This window comes from Nannospalax galili, unplaced genomic scaffold (assembly GCF_000622305.1).
Source record: "Nannospalax galili isolate Female #2095 unplaced genomic scaffold, S.galili_v1.0 scaffold1454, whole genome shotgun sequence".
NCBI classification, from domain to species: Eukaryota; Metazoa; Chordata; class Mammalia; order Rodentia; family Spalacidae; genus Nannospalax; species Nannospalax galili.
In genome coordinates this window covers 1,445,999-1,466,791 of record NW_008334056.1, presented here as the reverse complement: position 1 = coordinate 1,466,791, position 20,793 = coordinate 1,445,999, and positions in this window count along the sequence as shown.

Here is a 20,793-nt window from a genome sequence, read left to right as displayed (position 1 = left end):
AATGCTAATTACTTTTGCCTTTACTTCTCCTTCACATCTCCTATTCATGATTCTGAGACTTTCTTTTCCTCCTAGAGATAAGAGTTATGCAATTTGGGAGTCTTTTAGATAGACCCACTGAAGGGGTACTCCAATTGCCTCACCCTGCGTCCCTGTTTAGCATAGAAGAAGTCAGATCGGTCTGCGGTCTGCATCCAGATTCCCTATTGGCAATTTGGGTAACATCTTCAGAGGATGGTGTGATAAGAACAGGAGGTAGGAATTGGCTAAGCAGTTAGGGTAAAAAGACCCCAAAGAAAAGTAGCCAGTTTCTTGGCTAAAGTCAAAATGCCTTTGAGCCTGTTAGCAACATACTCTGTTCCAAAGGCCAAAAACGTCACAAGTATTTGGGAGCTTGTATTTAATCCTTAAAAGATTTTAGGGTTACCTCTTCAGAGGGGGGAATGTTATAGTAGCCAAAAGCCCCATTAAAATGAATAAATAAAAGAAGAAAAAAACAAAAGTATGCAACAAAAACTCAAAACAGATACAGTGAGAACCACAGTTTTGCAACCCCAGTGAGTTGCTGATTCCAGGCAATGAGCAGAATCAGCTGGCAACACTTCAAGAGACACCAGGACAGTACGTGCTACTCAGTACAAGAACACCCTACTGCTCATAGCTCTGCCCAAAGATGACACTTAAGTCTGGTGAAGCCTCAGGTCCAGCTGCCAATGTACACGGCATACAAAGGGCAGGACATGGAAAGTTGTATCTCAAGTTTACAATCAGAATAGCCAGAGCTACAAGGAATGCTAAGATCAAATGGCCTAGTTCTTCAGCTGATAATGTATTAGAAAAAAAGAAAGAAAGCTCCAAGTGTGAGACCAGAATTGGGACCCTCAGCACCCATGTAAATGCTGGGCAGACACGGTGGACCTCCTACATTCCTAGCACCCAGGAGCAGAGCCAGGAAATCCTTAGAGCAAACTGGCTCACTAGAGTGGACAAATCAACAAGGTGTAGATTCAAGTGAGAGAGGCTGCTTCAATATGTCGAGTGGAGAGTGACAGAGGAAGATACCCGACATCAACCTCTGATCTCCAGGGACAAATGCACACACATGCACCTATGCACACCAACATGAGCCCCCACACGTAAACATGCATACATACGTGTACATACAATACCACACATACACACATAAAATAAGTAAATAAATAAATAAAAAAAAGGAAGGAGAAAAACCTATAGAAAACTAAAATCCATCAACTGGCAAGGCTAAATTATAATAAGGGATTTACATGTTCAGGGAGGGACAACCATAAACATCAGGTGTTTGGGGGGAGGGAGAGAGGGAGGGGTTTGCAGTTCTAGTGAGGCAAATGGAGGGGCCTGGGTGGAACAGCTTTACTTCCTTCCAGAGTATGTGTTACAAAGTCATTCACCTTGAAACAATGCATTACAGACTTGTTACTTATTTCTATTCTATTATTTTATAATAAAAATCTTCAAAAATGAAAAAAAAAAAGAAAATTGCCCTGTTCTGACTTTTTTCTAGTTCCCTGTCCAGAACACGTAATGCTAATTACTCTTGCCTTTACTTCTTCACATCTCCTATTCACCAGTCAAGGACTTTCTTTTCCCCTTAGAGATAAGAGTTACGCAGTTTGGGAGTCTTTTAGATAGACCCACTGAACTGGTACCCCAATTGCCTCACCCTGCATCCCTGTTCAGCATGGAAGAAGCCAGAACGGTCTGCATCCCGATTCCCTATCCACAAGTTAGGTAACCTCTTCACAGGATAGTGTGATAAGAATAGGAGGTAGGAATTGGTAGGCAGATAGGGTGAAAAGACCCCCAAAGAAAAGTAGCCACTTTCTTAGCTAAAAGTCACAATATTCTTGGGCCTCTGAGCAACATACTCTGTTCCGAAGGCCAAAAATTTTGAAAGTATTTGGGAGCTTTTATCTAATCCTTCAAAGATTTTAGGGTTACCTCTTCAGAGGGGATAATGTTAGAGTAGCCAAAAGCCCCTTAAATAAATAATAGAAGAGAGTACATGAAGTTATCAGAAAAAAGTGATGGGGAGACATGGGAAGAGCTGAAGAGGAGGGGTGGGCATGGATTTGATCAAAACACCTTATATGCATGTATGAAATTCTCAATAAATTATTTTTTAAATGATTGGAGATAGTGAAAGAAATAAATCTTAATCACTGGAGTAGGGAAATATCACCTCACAGGGAACAGATGAGTTCAAATCAGAATCCAAATACCTCTCATTATTATCATTATAAAATTTCTATTGTACCTGTATGCCAGTGCCAAGACGGACAGTGCCTGAAAGGGGGAGTGAGGAGTGAAAGAAAAAACAAGAGACAGAAAAGATACCTAGGAGGACTGTCAGCAGAGACTGCAGCCCCAGTCTAGTTCAGCTCCGCCGTTTTATACAGAAGAACTCAATTGGTTTCAACAGCTGTTTTTCCCACCTGTATCTGAGGGTCAAGGAGCAGTCAAATACTTGTTTTGTGAGCTCCACCATATAAACACATTCCTCCTGATTTGGCAGATTAGGTACTGGTGTGCAAAACACAAGCTCAGTAAACAAGCCTGCCACAGCTTATGTACATAATGGATTACTAGCTCCCAACACCTGTAGTTATTACTTGGTTTTCTTTTTGCTTTTTCTCTTTTTTGCATCTTTGTTTGCGTGTTTGCTTTCACTCGGTGCTGTTTATTGTTTGTGTTTAAGGCAGGGTCTTGCTTTGTAACCCAGTCTGGCCTTATCTAGCAGCAGTCCTCCTGCGAATGCCTCCTGAGTGCTGGGATCACAGCTGCATACCACCACACCTGACCTTCTGTGTCTCTCCAGTGCTTATTTCTGTTTAGTCTTGCCAAATATTTCTGTTTCAGTATTAATGATAAACTATTTTTGTGACCTTTTTCCTGGTTTTATTGTAGTAAAAATGTACGTAACACAGAATTTATCATTTTTTAAGTGTTCGATCTGTGACTCAGGTATGTGATTGCTCGCACATGTAATCCCAGAACTTGGGAGGCTGAGGCAGTGAGACTTCTGTGAACTCGATGCCATCTGTGGCTGTCTGGTGAGTTCCAGGCCAATCTGGCTACAGAGTGACACTGTAGGTAAACAAACGTATAATTCCAGTTCCATGGCATTTAGTAAATTGCCATCATCACGAATATCATTTCTAAACATGAAAAGGAGCCGTTCTATAAAGAGATCCAAGTCCGTGGTGTTAGCCTTCAAGACTGCCTCCTTCCATAGGCTCGACAAACACATTAGAGGTCTCCGGTGTCATGGCAATTTTTAATTCTATGATCTGGTTCACATTAGGTAGCCTTCACTGATGTTTAATAAGAACATTCAGAGGAAGGAAGATGTGCTGGTTAGAATGAGAAATGTCCCCATAGACTTGTGTGTTTGAACACTTGGTCCCCAGGTGGTGGTACTGCTGGGGAAAGTTAAGGAACCCTTAGGGGGTGGAGCCTTTCTGGAGGAAGTGTGTCAGTGGGGAAGGGCTTTGAGAGTTGATAACTTCACCCCACTTCCTGTTCTTTCACTGTTCCCTGAGTGTGAGTGAAATACGATCAATCAGCTTCCTGTTCCCGCCACCATGCCTTCCCCACCAGATGGACTGTATCCCTCCGGAACTAGAAGTAAAATAAACCCTTTCTCCTCCAAGTTGTGTCAGGGTATTTTACCCCAGCAAGAGAAAGGAATTGGTACAGAAGCCTAACTGCATTAACTTCTCACCCATCCAAATATCCAGCAGGGCCCACCCTGAGATGGGGTCCCTTCCACATTGATCCTTGCATTCAACAACCTCCCAGAGAGCATCACACAGTAAGTGAAACTGAAATTTCATCAAGGCTCGTTGAAATACAAAGCTGTTTATAGATTAACTCTCTAATAAATGGTATCTTTCCATAAAATCTGATTCCCATCCTGGAATGCTGACACCCCGTCAGCACTCATGGCGTCACTGAGCCATTTTCCTTGCTGTTATTATTAATTAGAAGTGAGACAATCAATTCCTAAGAGTATAACTAGCAAGCTGCTGGCAGTCTTCCTTGAAAGCGTACTGGGACAAAAACAATTAGCAAAAATGTAATTTAATTAAAGTAATTGGTAAACTGAAAAGTTCTTCAATAGTAGATTGATTGTCCCTTGAGATACACTGTCAAACTCTTAAATAAAATGTAGTATATTTAGTTTTTAACTAAGCATTTATTCAAGGAAATCAAGAGGATATGAGACCAAACACATATGAGTCCGAAACACATTCAGACTGTTCTGCACAAAGTTTGGTCCACGACATCACAGCTCACTACCTTGGAAAGCGTGAGAGGCCCAGGCTGTGGTGTGCAGGCTGTTGCACACTGTGATAAGTGAGCACCCCTGAAAATGAGATTCCTTCCTGTTTGGGAAAAATCATAGAATGGCAGAAGAGAAGAGTCATCTTATTTTTACATCTCATTCAAATATGAAGAGAGCATCAGAGACCTGCATAAGAAATAAAGTATGAAATCACTTTCACGGTGTGTGAACATCTTGGCCAGAGCAGTGCTGCCATGGTCCTTAAGGGACGTTTTATTCCAGTGGTTCAGATTTCAACTCCTGGCTCCTAACAGCTTATAAAACATCGGCATGAATTAAACATGGAAGGACCGACTGTAAAGCCTGAGTGAGACAAGGAGAGGTTGCGAATTTGGCTTCTAGATGGATAATTAAAATGAGAGGGGACAAAAGCAATCTTTCTCTTTGGGCTGGAGAGACGCTCAGCAGCTGAAAGAACTGGCTCCTCTTCCAGAAGACCCAGGGTCAGTTCCCAGCAGCCACATGATGTCTGAGAACTGTCCTTAACTCCAGTTTCAGGGGATTCCCACACCCTCTTCTGACCTCCAAGGGTATTTCACAACACAGGTACACTTACACACATGCAGGTGATATACTCATAAACATAAAATAAAAATAACGAATAAAATATGAAAAAAGTCTTTCTCAGAAACAAAAGCATCTTTACAGAGAATGTAAATAAAGTGCCCAGTGTAACTACCTCAGCTAAACTTGATGGGAAAGGACTGGTGGTTGGACAGTGTATTCTTTGCTTTTTGCTACTGTGATAAAATACCATGACCAAAAGCAATTTTAAAAAGAAGAGCTTATTTTAGCTTATGGTTCCAGAGGGATAGAGTCCAGCATGGCAGGGAAGGCAACAGTCAGGGGACACGTGGCATCTGGAGCAGGAAACTGGCTGATCACATTTATTCTCATCCACACACAGGAAACAGAGAGACAACAGAAAATTGAGTGAGGGCATAAGCCCTCAAACCCCACCCCAAGTGGTGGACGTCCTCCAGCAAGGCTCTACCTCCTGAAAGTTCTAGAACGTCCCCAAACAGCGCCATCAACTGGGGATGAAGTGGAGCCACAAATAGTATTGTTTCTGCAACTGATCCTCTTGAGTTACAGAAGGAATGAGCCAACCAACTCTGCTACCTTTCGTGTGGTTGGGACCAAATGCTGGAAAGAAATAAGGGAAAGGAATTTGGTTTGGCTCAAGGTTGTAGAGGACCTTAGCTCATAGTCACTTGATCCCACACACTTGGGGAGAACATCACAGCAGTGGAAGCCTGTGGTGGAGCAGAGCTGTAGGCTTAATGGAAGATGGGAAGCAAAGAGAACTGGAACAGGAAGTGGCTAGGGCCAGATACAGGCCCAAGAATATGCCCCCAATAGCTGCTCCCTCCCACCATGCAGGACATTTCACCTTCAAACAATCTGTTCTAATATCTTAGTCCATCCATGAATTAATCTATTCGTTAGGTAAGAGCCCTCATAATACTGTCTGATCTCCTAGGCATTTCTTTTTTTGTTTTTGTTTTTATTTTATGTGTATAATATGTATACACAGAGGAGAAGCCACTGTGGGGACACACAGCACAGTGACTGTCTGCAGCTACACAGACAGGGCTTACCAGAAACTAGAGCTGCCAGACCCTTGAGCTGGGACCTCCAGCCTCTGGTAGATCAGAAAGTATCTCAGTTATTTCCAGCACGTGGTCTTGAGCTTTGCTATGGCAGACACCTCTGATTAACACATACACTCCCTCGGCCACCGAGCTCACAGGTGTGGGTGGTCAGAGAAAAGGGAAGAAAATACCCAAGAACTTTTAAGCAAACCAAAGAAACGCGGGAAGAAAGGAGGAACCTCAAGACGTATCCGAGGGTAGACAACGCAGCACTGGAGCTGATGAACTTCTCAAAATGTCGGGAGATTTAGATCCACCCATGAAGAAAAACAATTTGACTATGTGGCTTTCCTCTGAGGAACAAGGGCTCCCATGTCCCAACTAAGCTCCTGTTGGAAAATCCCCCTCTCCAGCTTGAAGCTCTGGGTCCTTCACTCTGGAAAGCTGGCATAGGCTGGTTACCATCTGGCAAGTAAGAGCCAAGAAATGTCTGCCTTTCACTCACTTCTGTTTACCCATCAACCAACTGCTTGCTGATAAATCTCTGGCACCGCCTCTGGCCTCTATGAAAGGGAGGTGAGACTAGTCTACGTGGAGCTCAGCTGATACGTCCTGTGGAAACACGACTGTGCGGTGCCTGCTGCTCAGCCTAGCCCTCCACGGTGGGGCTATTTAATGAACATTGAAACCCTGGAACCTTGTGTGGGGAAAAACTTAGGTGGGGACCGCGATCAGTTAGCCCAAATTTTGACCAACGTGACAAGGTTTTCCTCCCCTGAATGGCTCTGGTGCCAGAGGAGGGAGCAGCTGTGAAAGAAACCAGATTTCAAATAAACCCATCGGACAGAACGACCAACCAGGAAAGACATTGGGGAAATGGCCTGTTTTGTCCTAAATGGAGACTTTATCTGCCTCCTTTTCTGCATGGGTGTGTGTGTGTGTGGTGTGCATGCCTGCTTACATGTGTGGGAGCACACATGTGCAGGCACACATGTATGTGTTTGTGCATGCAGAAGGCCAAAGATAGACATTGGCTGTCCTCTCTGATCACTCTCCACCTTATATACTGAGGCTGGGTCTCTCACTTGAACCCAGAATTCACCAACTTGGTGAGCCGAACTAGCCAGATTGACCCAGGAATCGCCCACCTCTGCCTCCTAAGTGCTAAGATTACTGACAGCCCATAATGCCTGCCTGGCATTCTCAGAACCCAAACTCAGGTCTTCAGGCTTACACAGCAAGTATGTTACACACCGTGCCATCCCAGTCCTGACTATTCTTCATGCAGCAACAGAAAAAAAAGAAGATCCATTTGATTATTATGTTCATCTCCTGGGTGAAATGAAGGCTTGACTTGCTAACGGAATTCATGTGCCAAACGCTGCATTTCTTGTAGCACTGTGAGGTAGGTGGACCTTGTTAATAGCCTAGATTCATCATTGGCTAATATGTCATTTGGACAAATTACTGAATCCCCTGGGCCTCAAAATATCTTACTTAAAAATGAGAAATATGGTCACAGTAGCCACAGTATTAACGTGAAAATTAATGCCTAAAGAGCACCTAGAATGTCATGGGTGCTCAGTAAATGTTGCATGATACTGTTTCTATTGTTTTATCTATACTTGGTACAAATAGTAATCCTCTTTGGCAGGGCAGGGGAGGGGAGAGGAATATCTAGCACTGAAAGACTGCTTACTATGTGCTGGGCACTGTGCCATGCCACATACACTATACTGTTGTTTATTTATTGTAGGTCTACATATTACTTATCACAACTCTACGGATTAGATGCAACTACGTTACAGACGATAACATTAAATTTTTAAAGGTTCAGAGAGACTGAGCATCTTGCCAAAGGACAACATACCAAAAGGTGTTAGTGATGATTTGACTGCAGAGTCTATAGTCTTGAAGGAGAACCAGTGTATCTATTTCAACAAAGTCAGAAATACAAAGAAGATGACTTCTTGGGTAACATAGAAAGCAGACTCGTGGATCACCTCAAAAAGCATTCTGGGTAACATTCCAGGCATTCATAAAAGCCTTGAAGACCAGAACTGCCCATCTCAGGACCTCAGATGCGGAGGCAGAGACTGAACCAGTGCATCCAGAAAGACAGGACCAGACCCATGTACCCCTGGCCTTCACAGCCTGTTCTCCTGCGCCTCTGGACTGACCTTATCCTTAGATGTCCATGTTTTCAAGGGATTTAAAGACCATGTGATAAACACATGGTTATTTGCATTGCCTTGGCTCCTTGTAGCTGGAGACGGAAGACGGGTCGCCTTCTTCTTTCTCCTGGTTTCACTTTGCTCAGATTCTCTTTTGAGACCAACTTTATCCCAGCCAGAGAGGACGGGTAATCGTGAAGATGCATCTCCTCTGAGTTTCCAGACCGCTTGTTCTTTCGCTCATCACTGTGGGCTGCCTCTGGCTCTTGCTATTGGTGCAGAAAGTCAAGACTCACCAGTGATTCATGGGAAGAAAACAGAGGAGAGACCAGCAGTGACCACATGAGAATCATCCTTATTAGGGCTTTACGTTATGTTGGCCAACCACATCCTATCCCAATTTAGCAAGGAAGGTGTGGTTTGAGTGTGAAAAGGCTCCCATGAGCGCCTATGTTTGAGGACACAGTTCTCCCAGCTGGTGGTGCTGTTTGGGAGGTTTGAGGACCTCTAGGAGGTGGAGCTTTCCTCCAAGAAAAGGATCACTGTGGTGGGTGAGGCTTGAAGTTGTATAGCCCACCCCCACTTCCTGTTGCTTCTCTACTTCCTGGTCTGAGGAAGCGTGACCAAGCAGTCTCAGAGTCCTGCTGCCACAGCCACAGGCTGCTCCTGATTCCCTCAAACCGTGGATAAAAGAAACCCTTCCTCCTTAGCAGCTTCTTATCAGGTGTTTGGTCAGGTATATAGGAGAGGAAGGAAGACTCAAGCAATACTACTTTTAGGGGCTGGAGAGATGGCTCAGCGGTTAGAGCACTGGCTGCTCTTGCAAAGGACCAGGTTCATTTCCCAGCACCCACATGGTGCTAACAACCACTCATAACTCCAGTTCCAGGGGAATCTGACGCCCTATTCTGACCTCCGCAGGCATTGCACAACACAGGTGCACTTCCACACGTGCAGGCAATACACTCATACATATAAAATAAAAATAATAAAAATATTTTTTTAAAATAGTACTTTTAAAGTTCCAGATTGTTCCTATAGGTAACTCATACAATAGGCCATTCTGTGTTTCTAAACCTCCAAGCTGCCCTTAGGATGCACAGACATAAATTCTGTTTGTGGCTCAGTGTAGACCATGCTTAAAGCTCAGCAGTCTGTTCTGGGACCTGAGCCAAAGTGCAGTAAAGATTGTTCCTCCACGACTTTTCTAGTATGTTCCCTCTGGAGACTCTGTGTGATTAGACTGGAACAACCCTCCCCAGGTTTGGGGCCCAACACAACTTGGGGTCTCTTACTCCACATTCCTCCCAAACTGCAGAACCCAGTTACCCCTTAATTGAAGTCACACTCATTCCCCTTCCAATTTCCCTCAAGTTGTCTACAACAGTTGAGCTGAAAACTATGGCCAAATAATTATTATGTGGTTCCTGAAATATCAGAAAATATATTTGAAATACCATAAAAACACTTCTAATCAAAAAGAAAATATACCTGACAGAAACATCAGCAGTCAGCCAAAACAGTTATGTATCATAAAATAAAAACCACCATTATGTTTGTCATATAAATAGCGAGTTCTATATATTATCTTCACTAGTGAAGAATCTTTATTACATTTATTTGTTAAGGTTCAGATAGCCCTGTCCCCTCACCAACAGGGTCTCAAGGACTTCTCGAGCTCCTGAGAAAAGGGAACCGGGCTGATAAGCACCTTGGTCTTTGAAGTCAAAGAGAAGCAGACTTTTCTCCACTGTTTGGCCAACACAGCAGGCTTCCCCTTTGATCTCTAAAGAGAACAGGTTTTAACAGTCCTGCTCTCCCACTTCCCCCCCCTCCCAACTTTAAAAAAAAATACATCGTCCCACCTTCTGCAGGAAGCAGAAGCCTCCCCCTCAAAAGACCCCAGCTCAAGACCCAGGGCAGATATTTTCCCTGCCCGGAAGGGAATCTACCCCATGTGTTCCTTTGCTAATAAACTCTGCCTTCTACTGATCAACCCTATTCGTCATATGGCTACTTTTTATCTACCATTATTTATTGGGGGGGGGTAACATGAACCCCCAAGCATTTGGGGTTCAAGCAGAGGACAAGTCGTGGGAGTCAACTCTCTCCTTCCACCATGTGAGTCCCAGGAATTGAACTCGGGTCTCCAGGCTTGGTAGCAAGTGCCTTAGTCCATCTCACCAACTCTGGAAGAATTTTTCTTAAGCAACAGTAATGATCAATGCACACGGGGAGAGGTTCAGAGCTGCACCAGAAGCAACCTCAGTGGCCGCAGACAGTGGCCTTCAACCTCCTTCCGTGCTGCTGGTGAGGTTTTTGGAATCAGAATCAGATTCTTTCAGGGTAAGACCCCAGCATACTTTGTTTTGCGTCTTAAGTGCCCCAGGTGATTCCAAAACCGCTTAAATAAGACCAATGAAAGCAGTGGCGTTTCAGGACCTTGGACAGCTATACCCTGCCTAGAAGCTAAAGGTGGGGGTAAGGAGTTCTAAAAGGATACTTTGTTTCTTCTGAATGATTACTCTTTATTAACTAGACAAATACGGAAGGAAAGGGAAAGGTGGGGGCCACAAGCCACCCAGGGAAACTAAATTACTGTTTAAAACAGTGTCCTCAAACCAAAATGAATAAAATGTCACATAACTGATCTAAGCTGATTTTGTTGCTGTTGTTTGGGTTTTGGGTTTTGTTGTTTTGTTTTTGAGACAGGATCTCCCTGCAGTCCCAGCTGACCTGAAACTTGCTATGTAGGCCAGGCTGGCCTTAATCTCAGAGTTCCACCTGCCTCTGCCTCCTGAGTGCTAGTATTAAAGGTGTGCACCACCACACAAGGCTTGATTTTTTACAAAGATGTGGTTTTGTGTAGACAACTCTCCAGTTCTACACATACACAGAAACTAGGAAATCCATGAGCTTCTGCGTTTGAATTTTTCTCTTCCATCTTTAAAAATATTTCTTTTATTTTTATTCTATGTGCAGGAATGTTTTGCCTGCATGTATGTAAGTGTTCTAGGTGTGTGCAGTGCCTATGGCAGTCAGAGGGGGGTGTAGAGCCCCTGGAACTGGAGTTACAGATGGTTGGTAGCCACCATGTGGGCGCTGGCAACCAAACTCAGGTCCTCCGCAAGAGCAGCCATTGCTCTTAACTGCTGAGCCCCCTCCAGCCCCTCTTACCCATTTTCTGATAGAAAAGTATCTGTAAGACACAGTTGTGTTTTCTTTTGGCTCTGCTGTAAGAACAGCGAGATCATAACAAGTGGTAAATTTGGGGAACAACAAGTTCTACACACAATTTTGAGCTATGAGAGAATGTTTGACTAGATAAAATCAACAAAAAAATACTTTAAAGACAAAAAAACTTTCTTATACCCAAACTAGGCTCGGGACTAACTCTCGGGCCATAATGCGCTGTGATTTATGAGGTAGTTAAGGGTGAGGGGAGGGGGGAATCTCCTCACCATTCGTCATCAGCCATCCTGCTTCCTACATCATATTATGCCATTTCCATCTTGCAAAGCACCTGTTGGTGCGATGGAGATTGCTCACACAGAGCAGAGAACTGATGCAATTGTCTGGGCAGCTCCTGGTGAGGAGGATCATCACTCGGCACCCAGAGCATTCCCCTGTCATCCTCATTACAACATGAGCAAATTATTCCTTGGAAAACTAAATAAAGTAGTCCACATTTATCAGGTTAGAACCACGGAGGCATGGCACCAATACCTCAACCCTACTGTCAAATGAAATATTTCGGCCCACTCATCAGTGAAAACACCTCTCATTAAGCAAAGACCCCTGACTGTAAAGGCCAAATGCCAGGAAAAACCCTTATCCCATCAATCATGGGAAAATACAATATGTTTACACCGTGTCATTTGTTTATAACTGATTAGTTACTGAAAATCAAAATCAGGGCAAGAGGGGCTCGAAAGATGGTTCAGTTGTTAAAGTGCTTGCTGTGCAAGCATGAGGATCTGAGTTCAGATCCCCAGCACCCATGTAAAATCCTGGTTCAGCCCCATCCCTCAGTAACCGCAGAAACGGGAGATGAAGAAAGGGAGATTCCTGGGGTTCAACGACCAGCCTAAGTGAATGCTGAGTTCCAGGCTCAGAGAGAGACCCTGTCTCAAAACATGAGGTGGAGAGTGACAGAGAAAGATACTGGGTGCCAGCCTCTGGCCTCCACACTTTCATACATGCACAGGAACACACATGCACATGTGCATACACCCACACAAACATACAAAGGAAAGAAGGAGAGAAACCTGTTTTGTTCCCAATTAAGTAAATCATGGGAAATACGACTTCTTAAAGTCCAGGGCATGTCTCTGGTTCTGCTCCAGGTTCATCCCACAGATGGCTGGTGTCCTCCTGATGATTGTTTTAGTTCATGTTCAGCTGCTGAAATCAAAACCATTTCACTCCAGTCCACCATCTCTCCTGCAACAGCCAGCCAGCCTTGGTTAGCACTTGTTCCAAAGAGAATCATGAGTACTGAGTACTGTGCCGGGCTTCTTACAACCTTGAAAAGAAGAACCACAAAGGCATAATGTCAGAAATATTTGCAGCTGCCAACAACCCCACATCTGAGCTGGCTGCAAATATACGACTAGATTTCAAATAAATATTTATGAAAGTTTTCCCCTTGAGAAAAAATTACAAACTCGACCAATGTCTGCGATTATTTTTTAAATCTAGTTTGGAAAAGTGCACATTGATTTCTGGTTCCTCGGGGCTTTAGAACTTGTGAGACATCCTATCCCAGACTTATCTCTCCCGCCCCCAACCCTCCTGGGTATATGTACAAGGTCAGGGCTCCATTGAGGTGGTTTAGCTGCTCTGGGTAAAGGCCTCCCTCCTAAATCCTGGCGGTTTTGATTGTAGTTAAATGTGCCCATTAATTAGGAACTGGAACAAGATCACTATAAATGTTGCCTTCCAGGCCATATATGTCTGAGCTTGATGCTTGGTCTATAACATGGGCAATCAGAGAACTATCAAACATGCTCCCAGTACACAAGCCATCACACCTTCTTTATTTTATTTTATTATTTTATGTAATGAGACAGGGTCTTACTATGTAGCCTTGGCTGGCCTTGAGCTTGCTATGTGCACCAGACCTCATCAAACTCACAAAGACCTGCCTGCTTCTGTTTCCCGAGTGCTGTGATCAAAGGTAGGCAGCACCATACCTGGCTTACCCATTCTACACTTATATAGAATTCTGTCTGTGCTTTCCTGGGGTGGGGTAAAGCACATGCTACTAAAAAACAAGGCAGGTAAAAGCTCCAGCAGCTTATGATAAAAACTGTTGGGATATATTTGGGCTTTGTGGGGTTTTTTTAACTAAAGTAAAATTCACAAAGCACAAAACTTTAAAGTGAATAATACAGCGTCATCTTTGGGGTATTTTCAACCTGGACTGGCTAACAATACCATCGTGAGGCTACAAGTGAAAGCTATCATCAATCAAAATATTTTTGTGTTTTTCTGTATTATATTTATATCAAAGGAAAGGCTCAGAAGAATTTTTCCCCACAAAACTAATTTGGACTTTAACTGACAAAGACTGAGGGATTGTTCACAATGTGCTTTTACTATATTACTCACAATGTGCTTTTAATCTGTTCTGTGGTGTCTAGAGGTATAGCTCAGCAGTGACCTCCATGAACAGAAGCCCCATGCCCTCTTAGAGCCTGACCTCATGGGCACTCCCAAGATTGCAGTGACACTCCAGACAAAGCTTCTCCCATCCTGCCCAGCAAGAGTGACACAGCCATCTCCCAACTCGGCTCTTACATATTAGCTCTGAGTGAGCCTGGGCCCCTGTGGCAAATTGTAAAAGACACCCACTGTGCTCCGAGCACCCACCATCCATTGATCACTCTCCTCCCTCTGCCACGGCATGCCCCTGATGACCCGTGACCTTCCTGCCCCGCACTTCCTCCTGCTTCTCTCTTGCAAAGAACACAAGCTCTTAAACCCTTATTGGGGGCATCCAAGAGTCTGATGAACAAGTCAGAACTATAATGCTGGAGGCTGGAGGTGAATGACACCCCACACTGTGGTATTTCAGCCTTGGAGATGTGGAGAGGGACCTGTGAGAAGGCACAAACCTCTTACTAGTGTGAAGGGAGCCATGGGTTTGGGGCTCTGCATCCTTTCTGCACTCATACAGCCATAGCTGTGAGCTGCTATGCAGTTAAAGCTGGCCTAAGTGTGTGTGTGTCTGTCTGTCTGTCTGTCTGTCTGTGTCTGTGTGTGTGTCTGTCTGTCTGTGTCTGTGTGTGTGTCTGTCTGTCTGTGTCTGTGTGTGTCTGTCTGTGTCTGTGTCTGTGTGTCTGTCTGTGTGTGTCTATGTGTGTCTGTGTGTATATGTGTCTGTCTGTCTGTGTCTGTGTGTGTGTGTATATGTGTGTGTGTGTCTGTGTCTGTGTCTGTGTGTGTGTCTGTCTGTGTGTGTCTATGTGTGTCTGTGTGTGTGTATGTGTGTGTGTGTGTCTGTCTGTCTCTCTGTGTCTGTGTGTGTGTCTGTCTGTCTGTGTCTGTGTGTGTCTGTCTGTCTGTGTGTGTCTATGTGTGTCTGTGTGTGTGTGTATGTGTGTGTCTGTCTGTCTGTCTGTGTCTGTCTGTGTCTGTGTGTGTGTCTGTGTGTGTAGAAGACAGAGGTCAGTGCTGGATGTCTTACTCAGTTTTTCTCTGTTTAGTTTCCTTACCTGCTGTAATGAAACACTCTGACTAAAAACAACTTGAGTAAGGAAAGCTTTACCCGGCCTACACTTCCAAGCTATGGTCAGTTACTGAGGGAAGTCAGGGCAGGAACTCGGGAACCTGAAGCAGAAACTTAGATGGAAAACTGCTTGCTGCTGCTCACGAGTTCATGCTCAGCCAGCTTTCTCTCTCTCTCTCTCTCTCTCTCTCTCTCTCTCTCTTTGAGACAAGGTCTCTCTGTAGCCCTAACTGGCCTGGAACTCACTATGTAGACCAGGCTGGCCTGAAACTCACAGAGATCTGCCTGCCTCTGCCTCCCGCGTGCTGGGATTAAAGGCGCACCACCATGGCTGGTTCAGCTAGCTTTCTTATACAGCTCAGGACCATCTGCCCAGGAACAGTATGGTCCACAGGGTCCAGGTCCCCCTACATCAATTACCAGTCAAGAAAACCCCCCACACATGTCCACAGGCCAACCTGAAAAAGACAATTATTCAACTGAGACTCTTTCAGGAGATTCTAGGCTGTGTCAAGCTGACCGTTAATGCTAACTGGGCTACTCACCGCCTTATTTCTTAAGACAGGGTCTCTCACTGGACCTGGACCTCATTGATTAATCGATTAGGCTAGGCTGATTGGCCAGTGAGCTCCAGGGGTCTGCCTGTCTCTGCCTCCCCCGTGTTACTATCATGGTAGGAGTCCAAATCCACACTTCATCTGTCTCCTATACAGGACCGTTGATGAATGGGAAGTTAAGATCCCAATGACTCCCTCCATTACTGAAATGAATTGAAAGGCTCCACAAAAGCCTGCCCGGCCAATCCATCAATAACATGAAAACACGTTCCCCAAGGATTGAAAACAGAGGACCATTTTGGTGGTGACATCCTGAGTGTCCTTTGTGGGAGAGTGACTCTAATTAACAGAGTCATCTTCTCTGTCAAGGCGTTCTGTCCAAATTCGTTCAAATCCTAACAAGAGCACGCCTGCCACCTAGTGTCCAAAGTCTGCATAACACTCTACCAACATTCAGAAAGGACTATTTTGATTTTCCTGTCTCTAAAGGGCACGGAGGATGATGATGAGTGATGATCCTGTTTAAAATCTATTTGTAAAAGGGCATAGAAAGATGTCTCCATGATTAAGAGCACTGGATGCTCTTTCAGAGGGCCTGGGTTCAGTTCCCAACACCCACATGGTGGCTAACAACAGTCTATGACTCCAGTTCCAAGGGATCCCATGCCCTCTTCTGCGGGCACTACACGTACATGGTACACTTACATACATTCACATAAAACACTAATACACATAAAAATTAATAAATAAGTAAGTTTAAACCTATAAAAACATACACACACTCATTAGTCAATCACTCGATCATTTATTGAAGACTGAAAAATGGTTCCAAGCAGGTGTGGTGGCTCACAGCAGTAAGTCCCACACTTAGGAGGCTGAATCAGGAAGATCTTGAGTTTGAGGCCAGCGATACATAATGAAACCCTGTCTTATATAAGTCAACAACAGCAGAATCAATCCAAAATGTCCTGACAGGGTGACTCTGCAAAGTAGCATATTTCAAAGACAGGAGCTGCCAGCTTTGATCTGAACAAGAGCATGTTTTAGGTGACCTCCAGCAAACTGCTTACATTCTTAGAATATTAGTTTCTCATCTTCAAAAATAGAAAAATAGTGTTTAACAGACATTAAACCCATGTTCCTCCCCCACAGCCTGCACCACCATGGGGGTAGGGGTGTAGAGGTCTTCTAGGAGTCCTGGAGGCTCCACTATTCTGTCTTATTCTGGGTACACTAGAAATAGTAAAGGATTTGAGAAATCCAAACCAGCATGTCTCAAACATTAAATGTTTTGTGTTTCTATAGCCCGATCCAAACATTTGCGTGCTATAAACCTACGTGAACAAGAACTCAAGCCAGATGCTGTTACCTCACAGCAGGATTCTAAGAGCAGGCTCCCAACCCAGATCCTTCGGTCTGTCCACAGTGCTGACTCCCATCCCATTCCCATGTGATCACAGAACCTTCTCTTCTGTGGTCCGGGACAGAACCCCAAGCACAGCCCAGGCCTACCTCCATCTCACCTTAGCCTGAAAATTCAACCCCTTCTAATTCTTGGTTTTACCAATCATCCTTCCTGATCAGTCACCTATTGACCTAATAGAAAATGCCTTGAGCTAGGGGTCAGCACGATGGCTTAGCGGGAAAAGGTACTTGCTGCCAAGCCTGATGACCTGAATTCCATCCCTGGAACCCACATAGTAGAAAAGAAAGAGCTGATTCTGCACGCTGTTCTCTGATCTTCACAAGTGTGCCATGCCACACACATGCCCACACACACATGCATGCACACAAATAAATAATAAATAAAAGTTGAATGCCCTGCCTTATATTTTTCTGCACCTTCTCGCCCTGGAGTCTCAGCTCTGAGGTGACCTTGTTCATTCTCCCTGACTGTGCAAACAGTCCTCACAATTTTCTAGCCTCACTTTAGTCTCACCACCTTCAGGAAGGGCTTCGCCATCACATCAGCTCTTAGTGGAGATTCTGACCACAGAACTCCTCCAGCCTTGATTCTCAACATACTATCCAAAGGCACTCTCTGAAATAACTTCTCTAGACAATTAATTCTTTTTTAATATTTTATTTATTAACTTTTTATTTAATGTGTATGTGTGTATTGCCTGCATGTAGGTAAGTGCACCAGTATTGTGCAGAGCCTACAGAGAACAGAAAAGACTGTCGGATCCCCTGGAACCAGAGTTATGGACAGTTGTTAGCTGCCATGTGGGTGCTGGGATTCAAATCCGGGTCTTCTGCAAGAACAGTTAGTGTTCTTAACCACCATCCCTGGGCAGATGGTCCTGGGTTGTGTAAGAAAGCAGGCTGAGCAGGGTCCAGGGGAGCCAGCCAGTAAGCAGTACTCCTGCACAGTCTGTGTTTCAGTTCCTGCCCCCAGGTTCCTGTCTGAGCTCCTGGCCCGGCTTCCCTTGGTGGTGAACTATAAGCTCTAAGGTGAAATAAACCTTTTCCTCCCCAAGTTGGTTTTGGTCCGAGTAGTTTATCACGACAAGAGAAAGCAAACCAGAACAGGGTTAAAGGGATTGAACTCAGGTCATCAGGCTTGGCGGCAAGCACCTTTCCCCACTGAGTATCCCACCAGACTTTCTTTTCATTTTGAGGTGAGAACTTAATTTCTCATTAAGTTTCCTAAGCCAGCCTTGAACTCACTCTACAACCCAGACAGGACTTGAACTTGCCATTTTCCTGTCTTACTGCCAGACCACCTGGGATCACAGGCCTGTGCCACCATACTTATCTTACACCTGTCATGTTTTAAGGCTGCAGGTTAGTTAGCTGGATCCCAGTGCTCATGGGGTAGGCTAATTTTACAGAATGTCTTTTATATGTTATCATACAAAAGAGAAATAGCTTTTCCAAAAAGATTGCTATAAAAAAATATCCCAATCTCCAACTCCCAATCTGTGCTCTGTATGCAAACTCCATTTCACCACAGGTAGCAATCGAGAGGTAATTTTGATGTCACTTAAAGCAAAGTGGTCAGATCTTTTCCGGTTTAAAGGCACATGCTCCTTTTCACCTGTTGGTACTTTCTCTAAAATGCGTCCGGCGAAATGGCGTCCCCGGCACAGGCCAAAGCACCACAGGTGCAGTGTCTCAGGCAGTGGAAGGCCCTTCACAAGAGCTGCTGACCTCTGGGACACAAATCCAGAACCCATGGGCAAGTTCCTCTACAGAAAACGCAACCTGGAGAGACCAACTTTCTTCATTCTTGCTATGTTGTCTCCAAAGTCCTTGCCCCCCGAAGCTGCCCTAGCCTATCCAGTGTCTAAGGGGAAAAGGTATGTACTCCTTACAGAAACATGCAGTGTTCACAGAGAGAAGTGACGATGCTTTTTGAAGCTCTTCAGATGTGAATCGGTTGGCAGAGTGCTTGCCCAGCATGTACGAAGTCCTGGGCTCCATCCCCAGCACAGCATAAATTAGGCGTGGTGGTGCATGTTTATACTCCCAGCACTCAGGAGGTGGAGGTAGAAGGATCAGTTCAAAGTCATCTTTGACTATACAGCAAGCTGGAGGCCAGCCTGGGCTACACGAGACCTGTCTCCACAGGATCTCCCTGAAGCCTCTGCCTCCCAAGTGCTGGGATCAAAGGCATGTGCCACCACACCTGACTAAATGTTGGTGTTTTTATGAAAAAGCTTCAGCGAATATTAGTGGAGTGAGTGACCGTGAATTAAAAACACAACTACAACACCAAGAAGCAACTCAGAGCCTGGGCCAACAGCCTCCCTGAGCAGTAAATTCGCTCCCATCAGAGTCTGACCTTCAGGACACCTCCCTCTGCCAACCTGAGCTGACTATAATCCATACAGTGAATCTTTAACTTTTCTTGATGACAATAAAAACATATCATGAAGAAAATCGATGGTATTGACGGCATATATGAGGGAATGATTCTTCAAAAACAAGATGCTGTTCAATGCTTGTTAGGATTGTTTTGCACCAAGTAACACGAAACAAGCAGGAGGCTGGGGCAGAGCTCTGATGGTAGAGTGGTTGCCTGGCACACACAGTTCCCCAGGTTCAATCCCCAGAACTGCATAAACCAGCTGGTGACACACACTTGTAATCCCAGAAATAAAGCATGACTGTCCCATTCCATTTGTAAACATTCAGAATAGTCATCCTTATGAAAGTTTGGGAAAGTATTAATATGCCATCAGAGTTTCTCTAACCACGTAAGTGTTCTCTACTGAGTCCTCTGAGCCACTCCTGACTAGACCAGACAGTAAAAGAAATCACCTAGTCATTGTCGAGAGGGTCCTGACCTGGTTAGTGCATATTCTTCATGGAAACGCCAACAGTCCGGATGGCCTCACTCCGCACAGCAAATAGAGAATGTAAGAAACAGCACAGCCAGGGGCTGGAGAGAGGCTCAGTGGTTAAGAACACTGGTTGTTATTGCAGAAGACCTGGGTTCGATTCCCAGCACCCACATGGAAGCTAACAACTGTCCATAACTCCACTACCAGGGGATCCAACAGCCTCTTCTGTCCTCCGCAGGCATTGCATGACACAGATGCACTTACCTACATGCAGGCAATACACACATACACATAAAATAAAAATAAATAAAATTTTAAAAAAAGAAACAGCTGTAACACACTCAGCTTTGGCATCAGGAACTTACACACTCATGATTTCATTAATCAATCTTTTCATTAAAATAAATATTCTAGGAGGCTGTGAGTGTGCACGGGTTTGAAAAGTTCAGCGGAGATGAGTGTGATAGCACAGGCCTGTAACTCCAGCAGCTCAAGGGACTGAGGCAGGAATATGGCAAATTCAAGGCCTCTGGTCTGAAGAGTGAGTTCAAAGCCAGACTGGTCGCCTTATTGAGACCCTGTCTCAAAAGAATAAAACATTTTAAAAGAGCCGAGGGTATTTGTCAGTGGAAGAGCATCTGCCTAGACTGCATGAGATCCTAAGTTCAGGTCCTAATACATAAAGGAAGGAGGAGGGAGGGAGAGGGGGCATGGAAGGAAGGAAGGGAAGAAAGGGAGGGAAGGAAGGGAAAGAGGGAAGGAAGGAGGGAGGGAGGGAGGGAGAGAGGGCAGGGTAAAGAAAATTCAACTGAACCCATTGACATCATTTTTTTCAACTCTATTCTGTTTATAGAATACTACCCACATTACCACTAATTTAAAATCCAAATTAGGGAGACGGTGTTAACATACTAGAAAATGAAGGGTTCGGTCTAAACACCAAGAATGAAGTGATAGATCAGAGCTGCACGTTCTTTTAACTATGAACAAATGTCCTAACTGCGTTTTCATTTACCTTGCAACAAACATTTTAAAGTGTTTGTTTTTAAAACAAAATTTTT